Here is a 26,078-nt window from a genome sequence, read left to right on the forward strand (position 1 = left end):
AAACGAAAAACAAATAGCTAGATAATGTTATGGTACGTTTGAGCTAAAGTAAAGGGGAGGAAGAAAATATCGGTCACTTTGTTGAAAATTTAGTCAAATGACAGCTTGTGAAGCAGTAAGTATTATGGTGAAAATGAAATAAAAAATGACTAACCAATTCAAAAATTATGTGAATTTCGGATCAAGAAACTGTGAAAAATATACTTGTTTTTTTATTATCAAATTTGGTTGATTTTGGATTACCCTGAATTGGTCAAATTTGGATTGAATCGATTGTTATGTTGAAATATTTTGTCATGTTGGAATATTGCTTCTTTTGAATCGGTTGTTTATATGTTTAAAATAATTGTTAGGTAGGAATACTATTTTTTTAATTGACTGTTTACATGTGTAAATCGATTGTTATGTAAGAATGCTACTTCTTTTGAATCAATTGTTTATACGGTTAAATCGATTGTTCTGGTGAAATATTGCTTCTTCTTTTGAATAGATTGTTTATATGTTTAAATCGATTATTATGTTGGAATACTACTTCTTTTGAATAGATTGTTTATATATTTAAATTAATTGTTATATCGGAATACTACTTCTTTTGAGTTGATTGTTTATATGTTTAAATTAATTGTTAAAAAGCAAGTGTAATTTTAGTTCAACTCCCTAAAATTAAGCTCCCCCACTCGCCATAAAATTAATCTAAGCAAAAAAGCTCAACTTACTGCCCAATGGTGTATTGGGATTATAGCTAGTTTTGGAACTTCTTTCCCTTTCAACTTGCACGTGTTTTTGTAGATTATGGGATTTTTCTCAAAAAAACCAAAGGTTACAAACAATCATGAATTGCAGTAGCAGCAACAAATGACTACTTTACACTGTAAATGACACCAAAATCCTAGCTCCACCTCCCACGACCAAGTAAGAGGAAATCACAAACCATTTCACACCATATTTTTAGCCTTCTGGATTCACTCAAAATTATTTCCAATGCATAATTTGTTTCTAGCCTTTATTATTATTAGTTATGTATAAAGTCGTTGCATTGTCTTTAATTGGTGGCTGGTTTCTTTTAGGAGTGTGAATTTTTTTTTTATAAAATTTATAATGTTTGTATATTTTGAATTACAAAGTAAAAATTGAATGACAAATACGACTAGTACTACTCGAATCTAAGTCATACTTGGAGCGGTAAACACCCTTAACCATCAAACCATCTCATAAAATTTTAATGTTGATGTATTTTAAGCTTGAAGTTATTAATAGTGATGTATCTCTTAAGCAACAATTTTATTTCCCAGAATAATAGGTGGAGATAACTAATGGTCCGGCCTTTATGGTTTCTTAAATGCTAATTCAAAATCTATTGGAACCACTAGGCTATAATCACCCTCCTCTTATCTCTTATCTACACGTGCTAAAACAATGATTGTTGGAGTTGTTTACCAGGAGATTCAGGTAATTCTAGAAGCTGATCAACTTGTACCCATTAGTTGTTTATGTTGTTGTATTCACTTACATCTTAAATTTTCTTATTACATCAAAATTTTAAGTTTAGATTCGGTTTCGCTCGAAAAATAGGTTTATCTTTTTACTCAAATTCTGTTTAATTTAAAAAAGGTAAATTCGAGCTTAATTTAATCTACCCATATTTCATTTTTTATATTATTTTTATTTAAAATTTTAAAATATATATAATACACTCAATGCATTAAAAGAACACTAAATAAAAATTTTCTAACACATTAAAAAATATTTATATTAAAAAAATACTACTATAAATATAATAAATATTTTATTGTATTAAATATAATTTTTAAAATTTTATATTTTGGGTTGGGTTATTTAGTTGGGTAAGTTATTTTTTTTAGGTTTTAGGTAGTGGGTTTAATTGTTTTTGAGTTAGTGATTTAATATAAATATATAATTATTATTTAACATATATAATTAATATAATATTTTTAATAACATAATATATTCGGGCTCGGGCCAAAAAATATTGTCCAAGACTCAGCTCATATAAAAAACAAGTCTTAAATTTTACCCAAGCCCATCTTTCAGCCCCATATGTTTGTCCAAACCCTCTCTTTTTTCAAACAGGCATTTGAGCTTGGACGGATGACCTAGGCGATGAGCAGATCTAATTGTTAACAGTGTAAATAGCTTCGTTCTTATAGGAGAATGAAGTAGCAGGCCGCCAAAATGGTAACAATGCTCAAGTAGTAATTTATATTTATACTATTAATAAAACTCATAATTGTATTGGTGTCACAGGCTAATCATGTACTAATTTGGTTAGAAAATTATAAAAATATCTTTTCGTAATTAAAATAAATCATTATTAGAGGGTATTTTAACCTTTCCATCTTAACATAAATCAAAAATATATATGTACAAACAATGGAATTTGGATCTGCGCCAATTGAATTAGAAAAATTTTATGTTTACTACTCAACCAAATCTTTATTATAAATTTTTTTATGCAATATTTTGTTTGAAAGCAAATAATTTATTTCTAAATTGCTGCTACAATTTGCTTTATACACTGCTCAATTAATGATTTTATAAAGTTGTTTGGCTTTTACAAAGTAGTGAAGATCAAATAATTGTTGTGTATTTAATGTAATACATGAATATTTTATCATATTTATTGATTCTTTCTCCATTATTGCAGTCAATTATGAAACTGAAATGTGATCAGAATCCGATGAAAGCAGCCAGGAATCGTATAGATGGGGTTATGAAGCTGTTGGCAACGTGTAAGTGAAAAACTTAAAGAAGAGATGATGAAGATTCAAAGCCTTTCATGAATTTGCATGAATAATTATACTCGAATGAACATATAAAAGTGATGAGCACAATCAACAAACCAAGGTTTCTGACATAAAAACTATAACATAGATTTATGGTATAAACAATCACATCCCATGTTTCAATATATTCGTATGTAAGAAATACCAACAACAAAGCCACATATGATATAGACACTATCACAAACACCATCACTTGCATATAAGCAAACCTACATTAATGGAAGTGTTATAAACATAATCCAACAATAAATGAGATTAATAACATCATAGCATGATTTTGATTATGTTAGAAAATATGGACATCACATATATAATTAAGGTAATTACATGTTATTATTTACTATCATAATAGCTTAGTTCAAATTAAAAATTATCTAATTTGGTTATGGTTTATTGGGCTTTAATTATTAAATAAAGTATGAGTCAAATATGTGTAGATATTCTAGTTACTAATTTCTAATTGATGATGGGCTGATTAAAAATTAGGGCTAATGTGCCAAAATTATATATGTTAGGTTATAAACAACACATAAGGTAACTTTTCTAATATCCCATCTTTAGAAAAGAGAGAGCTACCTTCTCTAGATTACTTGTGTGCTAATTTAGAATATCAAAACCCCAATATCCGTAGATTTCAAGAAATCGATGAAGTTAGATATACTTCTGCATCAGTTTTTTTTAATTTATTCTTGATGATTTAATATGACAGATCCTAATTTACAATTTTAATTTTATATTAGATATTATTTATGATTCTAAGAGATGATACTAAAATATATACAACGTCATAATCAACTTTCAATTGATAGTAGTAACAAGTTGATAAGTTTGATAGTATAGCATCGACACACACATATATAACCATTCATAAAAAAATTAAAGAAATGGAAAAATAAACCAATAGTCCAAATTTATGGACTAAAATTTCTTGTTCTATCCAAGCTGCACTAGTGATTAAATTGATCTCCTTTCAGTTGAGTTCAACTCTCCTTTGCTTTTGAAAACTAATTATTTGTGTTCGTTGCAAGTCATGTGAGGCAACGATGATATATATGGCTAAATGGTTTATCAAAATTTCCGTTTCTTTTAATAGATCGTTATCGTGGCACATTAACATATTGAGTAATTGGCATGTAACATTTTTTTCTTGACTTTTGACTAAAGTTTAGGGGGAAAAAATTTTGGACTAATTATATGGAGGTCCCTAAACTTTAATTAAAAGTCAACAAAAATGCCACATGCCAGTCACTCATTGTACTAATATACCACATCAACAATTCGTTAAAAGAAAACATAATTTTTAGCGGCATTGACTAATTCACATAATATCTTATTTTAGAATGACTAAATTGAGAAAAAAAATTTAGAGTGACCAAAATAGATCTAACCCTATTTTAGAATGACTATGAGTGTAGTTTACCCTAAATATTATTGTATATATATTATATCTATCATTTTAATGAATGGGTAAAAGTACCACTGAGGCTCCTGTATTAGGAAGCAAATTGGATTTTACCCCCTGTAACACCCCTAACCCGTATCCGTCGCCAGAACAAGGTTACGGAGCATTACCAGAATAAACAGATCAAATATAGACATTTCATATTATTTAACATTCATATTAGATATTATTCATAAAGTCCCTTATATGAACCATCGGAAACCCAAAACATACATTAGAAACAAATCAAGACTAAACTAGGTACTCAGAGAATTTTTTGCAAAATCTTAAAATTTTTCCTAGGTGCAAGGCCGTGTGGACATTCGAAATGGGGCACACGGCCGTGTCCCAGCCCGTGTATGTACTCGTGTAACTCTCTGACTTGAGTCACACGGCCAAGCCACACGCCCATGTGCCAAGTCGTGTGATCAATACTGAACATTCTGTTTTGTAATTTTTAAGATGCAGGGGACACACGGCCAAGACACACGCCCATGTGCTAAGTCGTGTGTCATACACGGCTAAGACACACGCGTGTCTCTGCCCGTGTGGACAAAATAAAGTCATTTCCAAGCCTTATTCCTCACCCAATTTGTCTTCCACCTACATTCACGCTTTTTCACATTCACAAAGTAATACTAACCATTCAAATCAAGCCAAATTCAAGTTCAATTCATGTCAATATTCCTCATATGTTCAATATTTTATCTTACCTAATTGACCACATGACATATATGCATACTTTACCAACCATATCATCTTAAACCATTCATTAACATACCTATACAATTTCCATTATTTTCTCCATTTCAAACACACATCAACTGATGCGGTCGTTAAAAGCACAAAAAATATCCTATCCCTAATAAATAATGAAAAAGAATAGTAAAAGGGAAGTAAGGTCAAATCCTCAGGGACTGGATTTGCACAATATCTTGTTCCATGAAATCCCAGGCAGAATCTTGCCCAAGAAAACTTGCGTTCCTAGAAAAAAATAAGAAAATAACAGAATTAAAGGTTTGGATCTAGAAATGAAAAATAAAATAAAAACAAAATTAAGAATATTGAATCGAAAATTCGAGAAATTAAAAATAGAGTTGAGAGAAAGAAAATTCTTATGGGAGGTTCCAGCCTCCAGTTGTCTCGTTCTACCTTGGGTTCAATCCTCAGCTTTAGATGATCCTTCCCAAACCGAATAAGCCAATTATAGTGGAAGAGGACACCTATGACCACTAGCTCCAAGGATTTAGAATTACGATTTAGTGGAACCTGACTCTAGCCAACAATCGCTTCTGTGAGATCGTCTTGTGCTAGATCAACGCTTCTCAATGGCGAATCTCACACCATTTTGTCTCTTGGGCTTGCCAACCTTTAACGCAGTAAGCTAACGAAACGACTGTGCAACCTTTCCAAAACATACAAAACGACCGCCTTTGCATACGTTGAAAAGCTTACTTCTTGAGGGACATAGACAGAAGCGTCAGCCCCGTAGTGCTGAGAACTGATGAACACTCGGCGAGGAGGCTAAGTACGGTCTCTAAGCCTCAATAACCATTTTTAGGGAATATCAACAACCTTTGGCTAGATAGGTTTAGTGGCTCATGGCTGTGGTGGAAAAGAAAATAAATAAAATAAAAATAGAGATTTTATTGAAAGGAAATATGAGAAGAACAAAAACCTAGACTTTTGAGGAGATAGTGTTTACAGAAAAATACGGATGCCTTTTGAGTCACTTCACCCTTTATTTATAGTGCTAGGGAAGATAGTCTAATCCTACTTAAACTCTTAAAAGATAAATACATTTAATTGAAGATAAATAAAGATAAATAAAATAAAATCCTAAAATTAAATAATCCTTAGTAATTATCTTAATATTAATTATCCTAATATAATTAAAGTAGAGTCTGATAGAATAAAATCTCTTCTTTTTGCATTTCAACCCTTGTTTCCTCCATGCTTGCACTTTTGGCACCAACTTTTCCTTGTGTCGCACATTGGCCCATTTTATCTCTAAATTCACGCTTTTGGCCCTTAATTTTGCTTTTGCCTCAAATTTAGTCCCTATGAGATAAAAGATCATAAATAGCTCAAATTAGCAGGATCATACTCAAAATAAATACATAATTAATACATAAAAATACGTTATTCTAGAGTGTTATCATCAACATATTAAGGCTACTTTTTACTTATCAAAACTTACCAATTACAAGTCATACCAATGACTAATTTCAATTTTCAACCAAACACATACATGTCATTCTTGACAACTTTTAGCCTATACATGCCATTATAACCTAAATTTTAATTTACTATTTATACCGAAATGAGCTGATGGATAGTGTGAAATATCTCCGCCAAGCTTCCAATCCAACGAGTTTCCGAAGTATTATAAAACAGAGGAAATAGAACAGACTAAGCATTTAATGCTTAGTAAGTTCATATAACAGGAAATAAACTTACCATTCATTTACATTTAAAGTAAGCATACAAAAATACATCCAAGCAATTTGTCTAATAGCCTAAACACACAACTTCATCAAACATGTTAGTCATGTATTTCGTGTGAATATCAAGAATCAGGGATGAGCTCATCAAATATCAAATTTCTATGTGTTTTCAGGTGTGTACAGGTAGTATCTCATTCAGATTTCATCTTAACTTATATCAGAACTTTGTTCGTTGAACCATTTAAAATATCGATGGATACACGGTAATACACACGAAGTGTACGAATGTGTAATTTGTCAATTCATATTCGGGAGTGCTCGCTAAAGTACATAATTGGGAAGCCTTCTCTCGAGCCATATAACGGGAAGCTTATGTGAGCCATGTAACGGGAAGCTTTATCCAGGCTGTAGAATAGGAAACTCATAAGAGCTATATTCAGGAAGCTCATGTGAGCCAATAACGAGTAGCTTTGAAGAGCCATTAATCGGGAACCTCCTGATAGCCATATATTAGAAAGTTCAAGCGAGCCATATTAGGAAGCTCCGGAGAGCTATTAATCAGGAAGCTCAAAAAGAGCCTTTAATCGGGAAGCTCACGAAGAGCCATATAATGGGACACTTATAAGAGCTGCAGTGTGTCCACAACACATGCAGGATCACAACTGATCGGGATGCTCCGAAGAGCTATTAACGGGAAGATTGCAAGAACCATATAACGGGAAGCTCAATAAGGCCATATACCGGGATGCTCATAAGAGCTAATAACGGGATACTCTTTCGAGCTATGGTGTGTCTGCAACATATGCAGGACCACAACCAATTTGGGAATCTTGTATCCATCTAATTTCATTTATTCAAACTGAACTTAACATTTATCAAGCTTTGTCGGATATGTAATCAATTTCATATAAATAGCAATTACACAATTCACATATACAACATTGAATTTAAACATATAAATATGTATAATTTAGTTACACGAACATACCTTAACAAGTGTTCGTTGATTTGTTGTCTACTAATCCGACACTTTCTCTTTTTCATGATCTAATTCCGTAATTTGTCTATTCGGATCTATACGAGTAAATTTAACTCAATTTAATACAATTCATATTCAATTCACATCTTAAGCAAAATTACCATTTTGCTCTTATACTTTTAATTAATAATGATTTCGTCCCTAGGCTCGAAAAATGAAATTCATGCAATTTAATCCTTATTCCAAGCCTAATCGATTTTTACATGTAACATTAACAGCCCATGTGTTTCATAAAATTTATAATTTTTCCATGAATTTTACATCTTTTCAATTTAGTCCCTAAATCACAATTTCATAAAAATTCACTTTACAAAAGTTGTTTATCTATCAACAACCTTTCATTTTATACCATAAATTTCATAATTCATGCATATTCATCCATGACAAAAACCCTAGTACTTTGATAATTTTACAAATTAATTCCTGAGATAGCTAAATTAAGCTTTTACGATCTCAGAAACATAAAAATTACTAAAAACGGGAAGAACTCATACCTAATTGAGTCAAAACTATAACATCCCCTAACCCTGAACCATTACCGGAACAGGGTTATGAGGCATTACCGGACATATCAGACAGTTTACAAAAAGAATTCTTAAATAACTAACAAACATATTGAAATAAAATCATAAATTCATATGTTTATTTACCAATTGACTTCATCTCTTTTATTATTATTATTATAAATTTTATAAAAATTTCGGCAACATTTCTGCTTATTTTTACATAGAACCCCCTGCAATTAAAACCATATCTTTTCCAAAATATAACCAAATCAACCAATTCATTCCACATTCACATTTTCTATTCTAATTACTTCTAATCAAACTCAATCAACATAATATCAATTTAAAATTTAACAAGGTAATAAATAAATCAAAATAGATAAACTTCTTTCATAATAATTCATAAACTTTTAATACTAACATTTTTTAACCATTTATATTAAAACATAACAACATTTATACACATCCTATGTACATGCCACATTACCCAAAAGAAAATATACATCACCAAAGTTATGCTGAAGTCGGGATTAATCTGGATGCTAAATCGGGACCTTTGACTTCTATCGACCTGCGCACGGAAACAACCGTACGCTAAGTATTTCATACTCAGTGGTATTACCATAATTCAAATTATAACAATAATAAGCATGTAATGCATAATTCGTATATACAATTTAAATTCAATATTTTAACAATAGCAATTCATCAACCAATATCGTATATCCACAATTTGAGTTTGAATAAATCATGAACCTTAGGTTCATTTCTCAATCTCATTTCACATTTCAATTCACAATTCAACTTTTTCATATCATTTCAATAGCTCGTTTGACCAACTCGTTTGGTTTATCATTTCATCATTTACCCTATTAACAAAACTCGGACTTTGGCGGATACACGGATCCAACCAAACACACCAGAATGGCACCCAGTGCCTCATCGGATAGTTCGAAGCAATAGTTGACACCCAGTGTCTCATCGGCCAAGCCGAAGTAAGTTGGTACCCAGTACCTCATCGAATCTATCCGAAGAAATATAGTGACACCCAGTGTCTCATCGACCCGAGGTCGAAGTATCCCTGAACTCTTCCAATCCTATGGCATGCCAACTATATCCGACTCAGCCCGACTAGTTAATAGGGTATTTAAATCACATATATTCTCAATTCAATCACAATTTCTCACATTTTCAATTCAATCATTTTTCCACCTTTCAATCAATAATTATTTCACAAATTCACACATTTTCATAACTCAATACATTTCCATACAATTAAATACCATTCACAATTCGATTCAAATTCATTTCCCGCTTTCAATCAACAAACACTTCAAATATTATTTCATATCAACTATTCAATTTAATTCCCACTCATAATAATAATAATACTAATAATTATATTAATACTAATATTAATACTTACTTCACATTTCATTTACTAAACACATAAATTAAAATTTAACATTTAAAATAAATAATTTGAATTATAGTAATACAAACCGTAAATCTCCCGCTTTAGTCCTCGATAGCTTTCCCTTTTCCTTTTGATGGCGATGCCTCGAGTTCTTTATTAGCTACGAAAATAATAATAATTTATACTATTAATTACAGCACTAATTATAATAAATAATTGAATTTCTATTCAATTTCTTCCTAATTCTCAATTTAATCCTAACTAAATTCACTTACTTTCCTAATTCAATTCACACTCTATTTCTATTCAGATTTCATCCAAACTAAAATTTAACTATCAAAATTTCAGCATATTTTGCTAATTTCGAATTTCTCTAAATTTAGTCCTTAAAACATAAAACTTATAGTTTCTTTTACAATTTAATCCCTTTTTCAATTCTAACTTAAAATTCCTTCAATTTAATCCCTAATTCATCTCTTTTGTTCAACATAAACTATTCTTGAAAACCTATGAACTTACAAAATATCAACTTGATTCCATCAAAACTTTGTTTTAAAGCTTTTAAAACATTAGAACTAAGAGAAAAGGGCTAATTTGACTTACCAAATTAACTCCAAGCTTTAAAAATCTATTTTCCCCTTTTTCTTTCTTTTTTCTTCTTTCTTCCCCTGTTTCGTTTGCTTCTCTGTTTCTTTGTTCTTTCTATTCTGTTTCTTTTGTTTTGTTTTTATTTCTTTACTTTCTTTTATTTACTTTACTTTATTTCTTTTATTATAACTAATAATATTAATAATAATAAAAATCTTTTACTTATTATTTAAGCATATATATTTATTTTTATTACAAGTGTACCTATGTAATTATTACTATTACACTTGTCTTAATCTTTACCATACATTTGCCATCTATTTAATTTATATAATATAATACAATATAATATATTATATTATATTATATAATAAAATAATATATATAAAACATAAAAATCTAAGATTTTTATCACTTTTACCGTCCCACTTCTTATTAATGGCTTAATTTCCATTTTAATCCTTTTTATTTTCTTTTGATTTATAATTAGACTTTTACCCTTTATTCATTTTAATCCTTTTTCCTAATTACTCTTAATTAAGCTAAATTCACCTTTCTAAAACCTAATTAAATACACAACTAGTCTAGTAAATATTTCTAATAATTATTTTCAGACTCAGTTTACTAAGACGGAGGCCCGATATTATACTTTTCTGATGCCCGTGAATTTTGGGTCATTACAAAAACAACTTGCTTGAACTCAACACCCAGAAACTAGGGTTTCCATGTCTTTCAATTGGGAAAGATGATATAAAATGATGATATTAAATATTTATTTTATTTATCATCTTTTATTTATTTACTTTCCAATTTAGTCTTTTTCTTTTCTTAAATTTCCATGGATGAGTCATCATACTTATCTACTAACTCCTCTTAATGGTCTATTTACCATATAAGGACCTCCAATTTTGAATTCCATAGCTATTTGATACTTATAGCTACTAGAACTCAACTTTTACCTTTCATGCAATTTAGTCCTTTTATCAATTAAACATGTAATTGGTAAAATTTGCTTAACGAAATTTTTATACGATATTATTATCATACGGTAAACCATAAAATAATATTAAAATAAATTTTCTTTCAGACTCAGATTTGTGGTCCCGAAACCACTGTTCCGATTTCACTGAAAACGGGCTGTTACACCCTTTCTACTTAAAAATGGAAAAATTAGCCCTTGTACGTAAGGAAAAAGTGCAAATTGACCTGTACAGTTGAAAATTCCATCGATGTATGTTGTTAAGTGATGCTTTTGCTTTTCAATTTGTTATACAAGTGACTTGGAATTAAATGATGAGTAGGATTAAATAAAAGCACCATGAAAGCCCCTGTATTAGGAGTCTGGTTACATTTTACCCCGTTTACAAAAAAAGGGCATATTAGCCCTTGCACGTTAGATCAAAGAGCAAACTAACCCTTTTGTTAAAAATTCTATACATTTTTACTATTAATGCTCATATGGCTAATGGAGGAACTAGCCACTAACACGTGGTGTGCCACATGCACCTCATGCTAACGTGACAATATTTAAAAAAAATTAAAAATCTTAAAAATAAATATATAATTTTTATAAGAGAAAATATTTGGTACACAACCAATGGAGTTTTTAGACTCCACAAGCAGGGTTAGGGGTTGACCGATGTTCTATAAGAGTATAATAAAATATAATATATATATTTAAAAGAAAAAAATACATGCCAATTTTTTAAGGTTTTTAGTGGAATAAAAAAAATTACTGGTGTACCAAATGTTCACTCTTTTTATAATTATTTTAAAAAACCACATCTAGTATGAACCTAGGTAAATGATTGTCCTAGTTCATTTCATCCTAGACATGGTTTTAAATAATATATATATATAACACAAAGAATTATTTAAAGATTATGTATGATTTATAAAAATTTAAATTAATAAAAATTATTTAAAAGGTTCAAAATGATCCTAGACAAATGGTTATCCAAACTTGATTGAACTTGGATAACCATTTGTCCAAGTTCATTCTAGAGTGATTTCTTAAATAAATATTAAAAAATATTTAATAATTATTAATAATTATAATAAATTATATATAATGATTAAATTTTTAAATAATTTTAAAAATATAAAATATATACACATTTAGCATGTTAATAATTAAAATATACTCATACACATGCGTATCTTCTTAATCGAGTTGATATTTTTAGTTAATCAAGTTGATGAACTCTGTTTTGTTAATTTCTTATAATTCTTAATAAATTTTAAATAAAATTCTATAATTATGTATAATTTTGTACAATTATTTAAGAAACAACTCAATAATGAGCATAGACAATTCAATAATTTTAAATAATTTTTAATAATTTCAAAAAATAGAATTTCTTATAAATTTAATATTTTTGAAATAATTTTCTATAGTTTTTTTATAATTATTTTAGAAACCACATCCAAGATGAACTTGAAAAAACACATGTTTAGATTCATCTTGAATGTGGCTTTTTAAATAATTATTAAAAATATTTATTTTTGAGATTTTTTAATTCTTAAATATCGTTGATGTGACAAAACGTGCAACACCGGGATGAGGTGCATGTGACACATCACGTATTGCTATTTGATTACTTCGTTAATCACGTCATCACTTAAAAATATAAATGGATTGAATTATTAATAAAACGACCAGCTTGTTTTTTAATCTAAAGTACAGAGACTAGTTTCCCTAATTTTTTTAATAGAAGGGGCAAAATGTAATTTTGACTCATAGTACAAGAACCTTCATGATGTTTTTATCTAATCCTATTCATCCTTTAATTCCACGTCACTTACATAAAAAAACTTTAAAAAATAAAAATCATTACTTAACAACACACATGGATGAAATTTTTAATAGAATGACTAATTTGCATTATTCTTCTAACGTTTAGGGACTAATTTACCCCATTTTAATAAAAGAACAAAATGCAATACGCCTCCTAATATAGAGACCTCCATAATACTTTTACTGTGTTATAACGAAGTATAATAAATATAAATTGCATACATATACAAGTATAGAATGTACGAACTACGAGACAAGATAAACAATAATATATAAGCAAGCATGGGCTTCAAACTCAAGATTAAAAACCGTACAACTCGGACGAAACATATCAGAAACTCTTATTGGTGTCCTCGGTAAAGAATCTAAATTAAATTGTAATTTTTATATTATTAATTTTTAATAATCTGCCCGGGCCATTCAGAAAATTAAAACCAAAATAATTTAGAAACCCAACTAAACAAACTAAAGCCAAAAGCAATAACAGAATAACAGCAAATAATAGAGATTAAATAACAAATAATATAAAAAATATTTTATGTAATTTCATTTTATTATATTCCGCTATATAAAGCATTTTGTAGCACTGTAAAAGGGGACGCACACAAAGAAATCAAAAAGAGACGAAGAAAGCAGTAAGAAATATATTATTTTAGGTGATTCTTCGATTTCTATTATTTTTTTCTCTCTTCTTTGATTTGTTTTTTTTTTTATTTACATACGAATATAAAAAGGGAAGAGGGAAGGATCTTACCTACGCGAGCGCCGTCGAAACCTCGTCGATTCCGTTCAAATCGGTTTAGATGAGGAATTTCAGAGTTGAAGCGGCGAAAATGGAAGAGAAACTTAGTTTTTTTAGGCCTCTTAAAAGTGATAAGGGACTGTTGTTTTAGGGTTTCATGTGGTCTTTATATGATGCATGAAATGACATTATTTAGGGTCTGTTTCAGTGGCTCCAAAACGGTGCCGTATTGGCCATATAACCTAGCGATCCAATGATCCGACCCGACCAAGGTCAGATTCGCGTGTTTTGGATCTAAAAGGGGATATTTTCGCCATTGACCCTTTTATTTTCTTTCGTTTTTTTATTTTTAAATTTACCTCGTTTATTTTGAATACTGTTCATTTTGGTCCATATTGCAACGCAGCGTTTTGGTGGGCAAGGAATATTTTCCATTTAGTTCACCATGTTATTTGCGCGCTGCATTTTGGCCCTCAATTTTATTTTATTTTCATTTTTTCTTTTAATTTTGTATTAAATACAATTTAACCCGTATTTGTTTAATTTAATGTGCTCGATTTTTATTTTTTTAATTTATTTAAATATATATTTAATTTTAAATCTAATATTATTTTTATGTTTAAGCTTAATGTTATTTTTAAATTTATCATCAATATTATTTTAATTTACAATGTATTATTATTTTAAATTTATCATGTATTTGTTTATCGTGTACTATTATTTTAAGTTTATCACGTATTTTCATTTTGAATTTATCAAGGATTATTATTTTTTAACTTATCAGCTATTATTATTTAAAGTTACGTTTTGTATTCAATATAATTTGTACTTATTCTTTAACGTTTTTATTTTAATTAAAGTTCTCTTTTGCATATTGCCATGTTTTAATTTTTTTTTTATAATGATACTCACGTATATATGTACATACGTAATTTACATTAAATTATCTTTATTTTATGTACATTATTATAACTATTGACCTTAAGTTCTCTTTTAAATATGTTATACGTTTTTAAAACCAATTTGTATACTTTATTTACTTCAATTTTTTTATATTTTATTATTTATATTATTATTAAACTTTTCATTTCATATGCATTACTTGTTTAGATTGATAAATCTATATTATTTTGTATATTACATATGCAACATTTACTTTAAAATTCATTTATATATTACCATTTCATATAGTATTCATTTTTAACTCTATTTTTGATCTATTTCAAACTTTCGTATATATTATTTATTTTAAAATTTTTTGTACGTATAATTTATTGATTGTAATTTCCCTTCTTTCATGCCATTCGTTTCTTTAGTTATTTTAAAACTTGTACATTTTGTTTGTGTTTGTGTTAATTTGCTTGGTGTCCTTTTTTTAATTAGCTTTTTTTCACTAGCTTTCAAATATTAATGTTAGTATTTACATAATATGTGATGTGAGATTATTGCTCTTATGTGTATTGTATTGCTTATTTGTATTTATTGATTTGTTGTTCATTAGAGTACATTTTGGTTTACGAATTATCACTTCGCGTTGTACATTATCATTCTATCGCATTTTATTCGCTTAAAAGGTTACGTTTAATAGCATTTAAGTATCGAAATCATTTTATTCAAAAGCTTTCAAGATAACGCAATACTCGGTATTTGGGATCTTCGAGAAGATTGAGCCCTAACTTATTGGGTTCTAATTTTCCTTGTTAAATCTAAGTAAGTATCCTTTTTTAATCAAAACATATAAATAAAAAGCTCATTCTCAGGAATTCGATACGTTGTGTCCTAACTCATTGGATATGACATGTTGTTCTCTCGATATGAGGATTTTTTAAAATAAAGGCAATATTCTATGTTTAGAATTTTGAGAAATTGTGCTCTAACTTACTGGGCTTCGATTTTCATCTAACTTAAACAATTGAATATCCTTTTTAAACTTCACTGCATGAGTTTTAAAAATCAAAAGACAAACTCATTTTCGAGCATGTGAAACATCGCATCCTAACTCATTGGGTGTGACATTCTATCTCCCAAAATAAGAGGGTCTTAACATGCAACTTGATTTATACAAGTGTCCTGTTAAACAAAAGGATCATATTTTGAATCTTTGCAAATTTTCGACATTAAAACATTAATAAATCAACTAGGTACCAATTTTTGGGCATTACGAGGGTGCTAATCCTTCCTCGTATGTAACCGATTCCCGAACCCATCTTTCTGAATTTCGTGGAGCAAAATTGTTGTTTTAATAAATCAAATCGTTTATAAAAATAATTATTTTTCGAGGTGGCCCGATCACACCTCATAAAAAAATTGGTGGTGACTCCCATTTCTTTTTGTTTTTTAAAAATCCAAATTGACCCTTTTTTTCAAAAAATGATTCCGACAGGGGATACTTGTTTTAGCAAACAAAAATTGTGGTTAAAATGACGCTTTAACTACGAAATCAAAAGTGCTTAAGCATAAAGATGAACATCAAGATTATTTACACAGTTCGATCTAAATCTACGTCTACGGGGCCTTGTTCAGAGTAATGATTCACTATCTTTCTCACAGTACAACCAATGATTTAAATCCTAATAATAGGTTAACTCTCACCAATTTAGCAACCTCAACGTTGTACAAAGACTAAGTTACTTTTCTACTAAACTTTCCCTTTAAAAGCTTAGTTTTGCAATACAAGAGACTCTTCTGATTTATTACAAAAATAATGCACACATAAAATGTTACAATCTCTCAGTTACTCTTTAACCTAGACAAAACTTAAGTTTATATGCTACTTAAGTTTTTCTTACATAACAGTCATAGTCTAATCACTTTTCATTAAAGTAAAACTAAAAATCAACATAGGATCCATAAAAGAGTCTCAATGTAATCCAATGCCTTCAAATATGGAAAGTGAGTAATCAATTTTCAAGTCTTCAACTTTAACTCAATTGGTAATCATGTTCTAGGCTCTAACTCGTCCGAACATCTCCAAAACAAATAGTTCAATTCTTTTGTTTTAAAATTTACCAACTCTTAAAATAGGCAAGTAAAGTAATGAAGCAATGGCTTAAGTTGTGGTCATTGTTTCGGCCACGTAAACAACACATAATTTTTTTCTTACCTTCAAATGTGTCAACAACATTAAATTTTATTATTAAATATTACGATTCAAAATAATAATATTAAAATTTTAAATTATTAGTAAATAAATTATTAATTTATATTTTAATATATTTTTCAAAAGGTTTTGTAAAGTCAAATTATGTAAAACAAATGCACCTTTAAAAACAACATAAATTTTCATATAAAAACAAGACAAGATGTGGAGCCAAATTGTTTCATCATCATCTCATTAATGTCCAATTAGCTAGTATAAGCAGCCTCAACAAATCTTACATTAACATGTAAGAAAATTAAGAGTCTATATATATATATATATATAAATTAAACACTATTAAAATAATTTGTTTGGAAATTGTCAACTTCAGTTTAACAATGAACATAGTTTGTTTCAGGATCGTAATCTTCAATAATGTTGACATAGAGATATATAATCTATATTAGATATTTAAAGATTAGTTAATTAGTTGATAAGCGTCACATGAATCTATGTACATTGTATGAAATTCATGAATTCCTACTTTTGACTTGACTAGTTATGCATGTGCTTTTTTTAATTTTAATTTTAATTTTATTTATCTATATATTGGAACAAAAATAAAAGCACATGTGTATATTTTAAATGATGAGAATTATTAATTGGTTTTGTATTTTTAGCAAGAGTGATTGGCTCATTTAATAATATATGCTGAATTTTTTTTAAATATATGTATTTTGTTTTTTTTAATTTACCGATTTATGTTGTTTTTAAAGAGAGAAAGGAAAATGCGTCCTGCAGAGCATGTTTTCACTGATTTGGTAGTGAAAATGCACCCTGTAAGAAGCATTTTTAGGAGAGAAAAATGAAAATGCAACCTATAGGGCGCGTTTTCATTGCCGCATAATTGAAAATGCACCTTATAGGAGGTGTTTTTCTTCCAATAGTCACAATCCCCCAACAACCATAATTTTTCCTATATAAACCCCTCCAAACTTCCTTCTTTTCAACTCAATACTTAATTCTCAGTTCCCAATTCTCAAATCTTAATTATTATTTTTTTTAAATCTTTCTTTGTATCTTATTCTCTTTGATTTTATTTTATTCTTTATAATTTGTAAAATGACAAATCAGCTTATTCGTTTGGATAACAAGCATATCTCCAGAGTTCAATTACAAATGGTAAGAAAAAAATATTAAAATATTTAATTTTAAATAGTTAATTGTTATGCTGTTAATATTATTAATTTTTTAAGTTTATAATACTGAAGATCGGATTTTTGAGACGTACATAAACAATTTAAGCAAAGGTGAATCTAATGTCATTTATGGATACTTGCGAGATGCAAGATTCTTATACGTGGCTCGCATGCTCAGTGGTCTAAATTGGACCCCCCACTTATCAGTGCTTTGGTCGAAAGATGGACCCTAGAGACACACACATTCCATTTTCCTTGCGGTGAGTGTACAATTACATTCGAGGACGTTAGTTTACAACTCAGTCTACCGATCGATGGGGAAGTCGTTATGGGGCCAGTGACGAGTTCCGGTTGGAGTGCAACATGCAAGCAACTACTAGGGAAGGTGCCGAACAAGTTTAGGGGTAGCCGGATCGAGATGGGATGGTTGGATGACAACTTCAAAAATATAAAGGCTTTTGCGAGTGACGTTGGAAAAGAACAATTCGCGCACGCATTTATCTTAAGGTTGATCGGGGGTTTGCTAATGCCAAATAAATCTTGAAATACGATACATTTAAGGTGTCTACTACTACTAACCGACTTAAAAGAAGTGAGATGACTTATTTGGGGATCAGCGGTGCTGGCAATATTGTATCGATAAATGTGTCAAACAATGAAACCATAAAAAGTTAAAATCGACAGTTGCATGCTTCTTATTCAATCGTGGGCATGATATCAACTACCATTTTTACATCCCCGAATGGGCCCCCTTATGATTTCCCACTCGTAATATGGTAAAATTCATTTGATAATATCATTATCGTTATAATTTTTCATTGTTGTAATTTTGAAAAAACATATTATTTGAATAGGTTGAACAATTCCTCAAGACACACAACTATACCAACAGAGCTCAAGGATATCTGACTAGCTTTAGATCAATAAACCGAAGGTGATGTTAGTTTATGGATTTCAAAGTTATATAATATTGATTCCAACATTTGAAATTAAATATTAGGCATGTGCTAAAATTTATAAATTCGTACTACAATTTGTATGGATGCCATATGTGGATCCAAGAATTCAAGAATGCGTTCTGGTCGAATTTTTGGCCAATTACAACATTTAGCAAGTCAAAGTATCTTTGATCGTTTTTACAACGGCTGAGATGCACGAATCCGATCCAGTGATGCGACAGTTCGGGTGTACACAATGTATTACATTGCCACCCTAGGAGCTCGATGACCTGCACAAAATTTACTTGCGGGGGAGACTCATGAAAGATTGACCAACATTCCACAAGAAGTATATTGAGATGTGGCAGTGTAGGTACGATTACTTGCCAACACATGAACCATTTCTCACACCGGAGTTGGCGACATCTTCAAATTACATGGATTTGTTCAGGTATAACGACAAGTTGTATCTACTACTGGCTACAGAAAGGAGTAGCCAATGTCATCGTAGGAGGCCAAGTGTAACAACCTATTTTTTAGTGTTGTCGAAAATAGTGGTTTTTGGACCACAAATATGACGAATAAGTTCGTATTATTATTTAATATTTCGAGTCAATTATAATATTATTTTGAATTTTGCCTTAATATTTTATTTTTATTAATTGCAAGAATAGATAAATATAAGTGGTTCAGTTCAAAAGTCAAGTGGTTTTTGAAAATGAGGTATTGGGATCCTATTTTCATAATTTAAGGCTGTAAATATTTTTATTAAATATTTAAAAATTCGTATTATAGGTTAATTGAAGTTTGGTCCAGTAATTTTGATGATTGATTGCTTAATTAAGGTCAAAGGATTAAATTGTAAAAGAGGTAAAAATTAATCGCTATAGATTTAAAATAGTAAAAGGACCAAAATGATAATTAAACCATGGTCAAAAAGTCCAGGAGGTGGTGGATATGATTAATCCACTAAATTTTGGGCTATTTGCTCATTTTAGTCCTAATTAGTTTAGGGTTAAATTGAAATTAAGCTTGTTAAGTTGGACTTTAATATAATTGAAGGACCATTTATGCAATTAAACCCTCCTTGAATGGTAAATTTACCATTTAGGTATTATTGGACGGTATAAGTGATCGAATTCATGAAATTTCAATTATTTTTAACGGTTAATTTTGTAAATAGGTAAAAAGGTAAGTTAAAATTAAAGAATAACAAAATTAAAAAGGCATCATCATCTTTATTTCTTTCATCTAAAAACCGAAACTCTATTGCCAAGGGGGAACCAAGCTTCGGTCACTTAGGGTTTCTTGATTGGGTAGGTAAACCTTGCCCGTTTTTCAAGCTCGTATTAGCTTGATATAGCTAACTTGAGGACTAATTTGGAAAATTGTCAAATGTTATGAGTTGTGTCATTGATGATTTTTGTATGTTCTTGAAGTTTTGTGAAAATTTATTGAGTTTGGTTGCTAGATAGGACTATTTTGTAAGGTAGTTTTTGAAGATTTTAACGTTTAAGGACTAAATTGTTAAAGTAATAAAACTACTTGTGCTTGATGTGATATAATTGAAATTTTTGGCTGTATAGACACCCTATAAAGTTTGACTAAACTTGGTTTTGTTTAAAATTGGTTAAATTGCATATTTTGGGCTTAGGAACTAAATTGCATAAAAGTAAAATATTGGGGGCAATTTTGTAAAAAATGTCAAAAAGGACTTAATTGCATAAAATGAGTTGATTTTGCTGTGGAATTAGTGAATTGAATGAAATTATTATTTTAGATTAAGAATGAGTGGAAAATCATATTATTATATTAGATTAAGCATGTTTTGGGTCATTTTTGAGCACATGCGGCGTAGGACACAGGCTGTCACAGGGTCATGTGTCACACACGGGCAACCCACACAGGCGTGTGCCTTGAACGTATTAGGTACAAGTTTCACACGGGATAACACATGGCCTGCGACACGATCGTATGGGGGTATTTCGAATGCTACACGGGTTAGCATACGACCTGCGACATAGTCGTGTGAAATTATTTCAAAGGGTACACGATCTGTCACACGGTTGGCCACACGACCATGTTTGGAACCATATGGGCTAGGCTTTGTCACACGGCTTGGACACACGGCCGTGTGACCCCTGTTTTGAAAATTTTTAGTTTTTCCCTGTACTTTTTAATTTACTTCGAATTAGTCCTTGATTGTTCCTAAATTATTTTTAAGACCACGTAAGCTCGATTTAAGGCATATAAATGAATGTATTACTCTGATATAAATTATTATGAAATTCTATTAATTAAATGGCAACTTGATGCTATCTATTATTGATTGTTTTGGATTGTACGGTAATACACTGTAACCCTAATCCGACGACAGGTACAGGTTATGGGTGTTACACCAAGACGAGGGCCCATCAATCCTAGGTCGGGAGAATATGCCGTAGGAGGATCAACTTCTACTCCAACTTCACACGAGGACTTGATTGCCGTACAACCTCCCGATCAAATTGGTTCATATATTTTTGCTCTTAACCTAGTTTATTATACACAATCACCATAGCACAGACCATCACTCACTGCATCAACACATTCTCCAAGTGTATATTTTGCACGACTGTCACCCATAACACTATATTACATGCCAATTTCGCTAGCAACACCGACGTACCCATGTTTGTCGAAAATTCCCACCTTAACTGCTATGCAATCGGATTATGCGACACCATACAATTATTCACCGATAGTGTCGCAAACACCCCCAACATCGTTGTTCTACCAATGTCGGTCATCCCCGCATCCGCTTATTCATACAGGGGGGATATACGATGGGTGGCTAAGACCCAGATGCAATCAACCACGGAAGAAGGAAATCAACATCGAGGTGCACAGGAAGATGAAGATGAAGACGATGACGATGATGAGCCAACAACCCAAATTGTTCAAAGGAACCCTAGGCATGCTCAACGGCCACCCAATTGTGGCATACATTCAAGACACTGATAATTATGTTACTTGTAATTTTTCTCAAATACTTCATTCTTTAGTTTGTTAAATTTTAATTTGTGTTGTAATAAATGTTTCCACCTATAATGCACTTGCTCCACTTTCATTGACACCAAATTGTATAATTTGTTTTACATCTCGAATGTACACTTATTTACAATCTATCCAACAAATTTATTAAATATGTTTGCTTTGTACCATATTGTATGGTGAGTTCGAATAATTTTTTTCATTTTTGTTACTTTTTCATTTAAGTTTTTCTTCGTCCATTTGTTAATTACAATATTTTCAAAAAGCAAAGATTTGCTGACAAGGTATGAGAAAGTTTAACTTTTTTTTTATTTCATATTGTAATATATCATACTTCGTCTAGGGGACATTAGACTTAATCCTCATATAGTTGTTTGATTATGATGTTAAACACATGTAAATGAGATGTTTTATGCTTTGTTGATGATGAGATGGTGGTGTAGCATCTTGTTACTTGGACTCAGCGACCGAGCCGAGTATAGGGTGTTACAATCAAGCACATATTAGTGTCAATGTATTATTGTTGTCCAAACCCACAATAATAATTGACTAAGGAAATTTAAGAATGATCTTATCATTCTTTGGACAATATAATTATATAGTTTATTTAAACACAAAAATAAATACTAAAAACAATAATGGTAATGTCTTTACTAATAAATTAGGTAAAAGTGTAACACTCATGGTAATGACTAACCGTTTACCTCTTTAGGCACACTCCCAGCCGGCAGTAGTGATTAATCCCTTCACCACGGGTGCTTTCCGAAAAGCTAAACGGTTAGTCATGCCATGAAATGTGTTTCATTCCCATGAGTGGGGATCGAACCCCTGGCCAAATGGTTAAGGGATGAGGTGAGCAACCACCACACCTCATGGTTCACTTGAATTATACTTTTTTTCTCACTTCGGAAGCTAAATTTTTGTCTCATTTTGGTACTTAAACTATTTCACTATTATAGTTTTTTTTGTTATAAAAAAGTTAACAATTTTAAAAAAAAAAGATTGCATACCCAACCAATGAAAATACCCCACATGTTTCACCTTTCACCATGTAATCGATGATGTGGCCATTGACCATTGACCAGCGTTGACCGAGTGTTAATTGATGTTGATTGACATAGTTTGTTGACTATTGACCAATTTAATATACTCTTAAAAATTAGAATTTTTAAAAGTTTTCCTTTTCTTGAATTATTTTTATTTTATATAATGTTTCATACTTTCTTATATAATTGGTATATTATAAAAAAATAAAAATTTTAATTGAATAATAATTTATATTTTGTAAAAGTTTAATGTATTTTTGAATTTTTATATTTTATATAATTTTATTTTATATAATTGATATATTACAAAAGAATTTTGAATTTCTTGAAGCCTATAATTTTTTTTATAATTTTTTGAACTCTTCATATATCTTTGAATTATTATATACTATATAATGTTTTTATAATTTTTATATTACATATTTTTATAAATTTTTTTAATTTAATAGATTTTATTTATATATTTATATACTTTATATTTAGATGTTTTTAATGGATTCATGTCATCATTTGTTATGTGTAAAGAAATGTAATGTGGCACGTTCTAACTTCTATGTCCACCTATTTTCTTTTTAATACAAATAAATTTTTGGACAAAAAAAATAATGAATAAATGATAGTTTAGGTGTCAAAATAGGAAAAAAATAGTTTAAGTATTAAAGTATAAAAAAAAGGGGGACAAAATTGAGTGAAATATAGGGATCAAATTGAAATTTAACTATTTTTATAATCTAAAAGAAGTAGAGGATTGGAATTAAAATTTACTCATTATGTTTCATGTCTAAGAAAAAAAAGGGGGAAAAACAATGGACACCCTTAGTGCCTTCCTTTTATATAGTGTAGAATTGAAAATTTTGTATTTTCTGGTAAATAAAAGTAGGCATAGCTTAAGTTCTAATAGTACATGAGCATAACCATGAAATGCTCATCGTATCAGCTACTAAGTGCTGTTGTAAACTAGCTGGAAATAGGTCTAGAGCATGGAAGCCGTGTGGCATATCTGCAGCTAAACTCGCAAGATGATCAACACAAAAAATTGGCTTCTCTATACGTATGCAATTCAGTCTCTATTAAGCAGCCAGTAGATTGAACTGATTAATGGTGAGAGTGATATCGAATTTTCATTTTCCTTGATTAATTGGACTGCAGCTTGACTATCCACTTCCAAGATAACATTTCGAAATCCACCATTCCAAGCCAAGTTTAGTCCGTCATAATTCAGCTTCAATAACGGACGATCTCCCTACATTGTGCATGAAACCTTTAATCCAAACTCCATCGCTGTTGCGGATTAAACCACAAGCAGTGGCCATAAGAGGTGCATGCTTTGGAAGAGACACTACACCAGAACAGGTTTTTAGCGGCGTTTTTTTAGGCCTTTAGCGGTGCTTTTTAACGCCACTAAAGCAATTTGCGGCGCTTGAAGAAACGCCACAAAAAATGCCGCTAACGACAACGTCGCTAACTTTTGCGGCGCTAAGAAAATAAACGCCGCTAAAGATCATGTTCTTTAGCAGCGCTTATGAAAAAACGCAGCTAAAGATCATGTTCTTTAGCGGCGCTTATGAAAAAGCGCCGCTAAAGATCACGTTCTTTAGCGACGCTTTGGAAAAAACGCCGCTAAAGATCATGTTCTTTAACGGCGCTTTGGGAGAAAACGCCGCTAAAACTAATGTTCTATAGCGGCGCTTGTTCAAAAACGCCGCTAATAGTAGTGTTATTTAGCGGCGCTTATTTCACAAACGCCACTATTTGATATGACTTTTAGCGGCGCTTTTTTAAAAAACGCCACTAATTTTAGAATTTTTTTAAAATAAAATTTTCTGTTTTTTTCAGCCTTCCTACAACAACAAATCAAAAGCAACCAGATCTAAACTAATCAAAAACAATAAATTTATATAATATAATGACTAAAATAATATTAATTGATATAAATAAAAGTGAATTCATACTTTTCTTTACAAAAACGTTTAAAGTTAAAATAATAAAAATATTTATGCAATATACACTATGACGGCGGAAGTTGCGACTGCTGAAACATCTTCATCATAGTCTGAAGCTGCTGTTGAAGTTTGTCGTACTTTTTGCTCTGCTCTGCTTCTCTCGATGCCGCATCTTTTTGAAATCGTAGCTGTAGTTCTTCATATTTCTTTTGAACCTCTGCTTCTATCGCTGCTTCTCTCGCTGTGGCCTTTGCTTCTCTCATTGTAGCATCTGCTTCCCTTGCTGCTGCATCTGCTTTAAGTTGTTGCTGAAGTTCTTCATATTTCCTTTGAACCTCAAATGTGGTCGATTGCATATAAGGCATCTGGTCTTTTAAACTCTGAACTTCAGCTTGAGATTGACTCCCCGAAGCCATGTATTGGTGCGAGCTGGATCCAAAATATTGGGTTGGGCTGATAAAAGATCCTTGAAATCGAACCGACCATACTTTTCAGGACCCAAAACTTCAGCAATAATCCGGTTATCAATGTCTTCAAGATGAACAGAACTATCACTAGAAGTAATCGCTTCGTACTCCGTCTTTTTTTCCTTTAGTTTTTCCTAATAAAGAAATCACATAGTTAGGGATGCAATATATATTAAAAAAAACAAATGCAATATAATAATAGTCGCATTACAAGCAATGAATTAAAACATTAGAAAATAAACACTATAAATAACTAAAATAAGTCAAATCGTATTAAGTAAACGTACCATACTTTCACCAGCTTCAGGAGTCATAGCAGATTCATCTTTCTTCTTATGTGTAATTTCAAAAAGTTGAAGGCGTCCAACTTTTTGACCGGACGACCGTTCCTACAATATAGTAGTAAAAATATTATTTAATATAAAGTTATACATATTTGAGAATATTAAAAAATTAAAAATACCTCCGCCTCAGCTACACATGCAAAACTTCTCGACCCGGCTATGTGAGTGAATTTTTGTTGGTGCCGGCTACTTTTTCCAACTCGTTCACGATCCTACGTTATAAAATTTTTAGTACGTAAATAGTAAAT

Source organism: Gossypium hirsutum, chromosome D12 (genome assembly GCF_007990345.1).
Source record: "Gossypium hirsutum isolate 1008001.06 chromosome D12, Gossypium_hirsutum_v2.1, whole genome shotgun sequence".
NCBI lineage: Eukaryota > Viridiplantae > Streptophyta > Magnoliopsida > Malvales > Malvaceae > Gossypium > Gossypium hirsutum.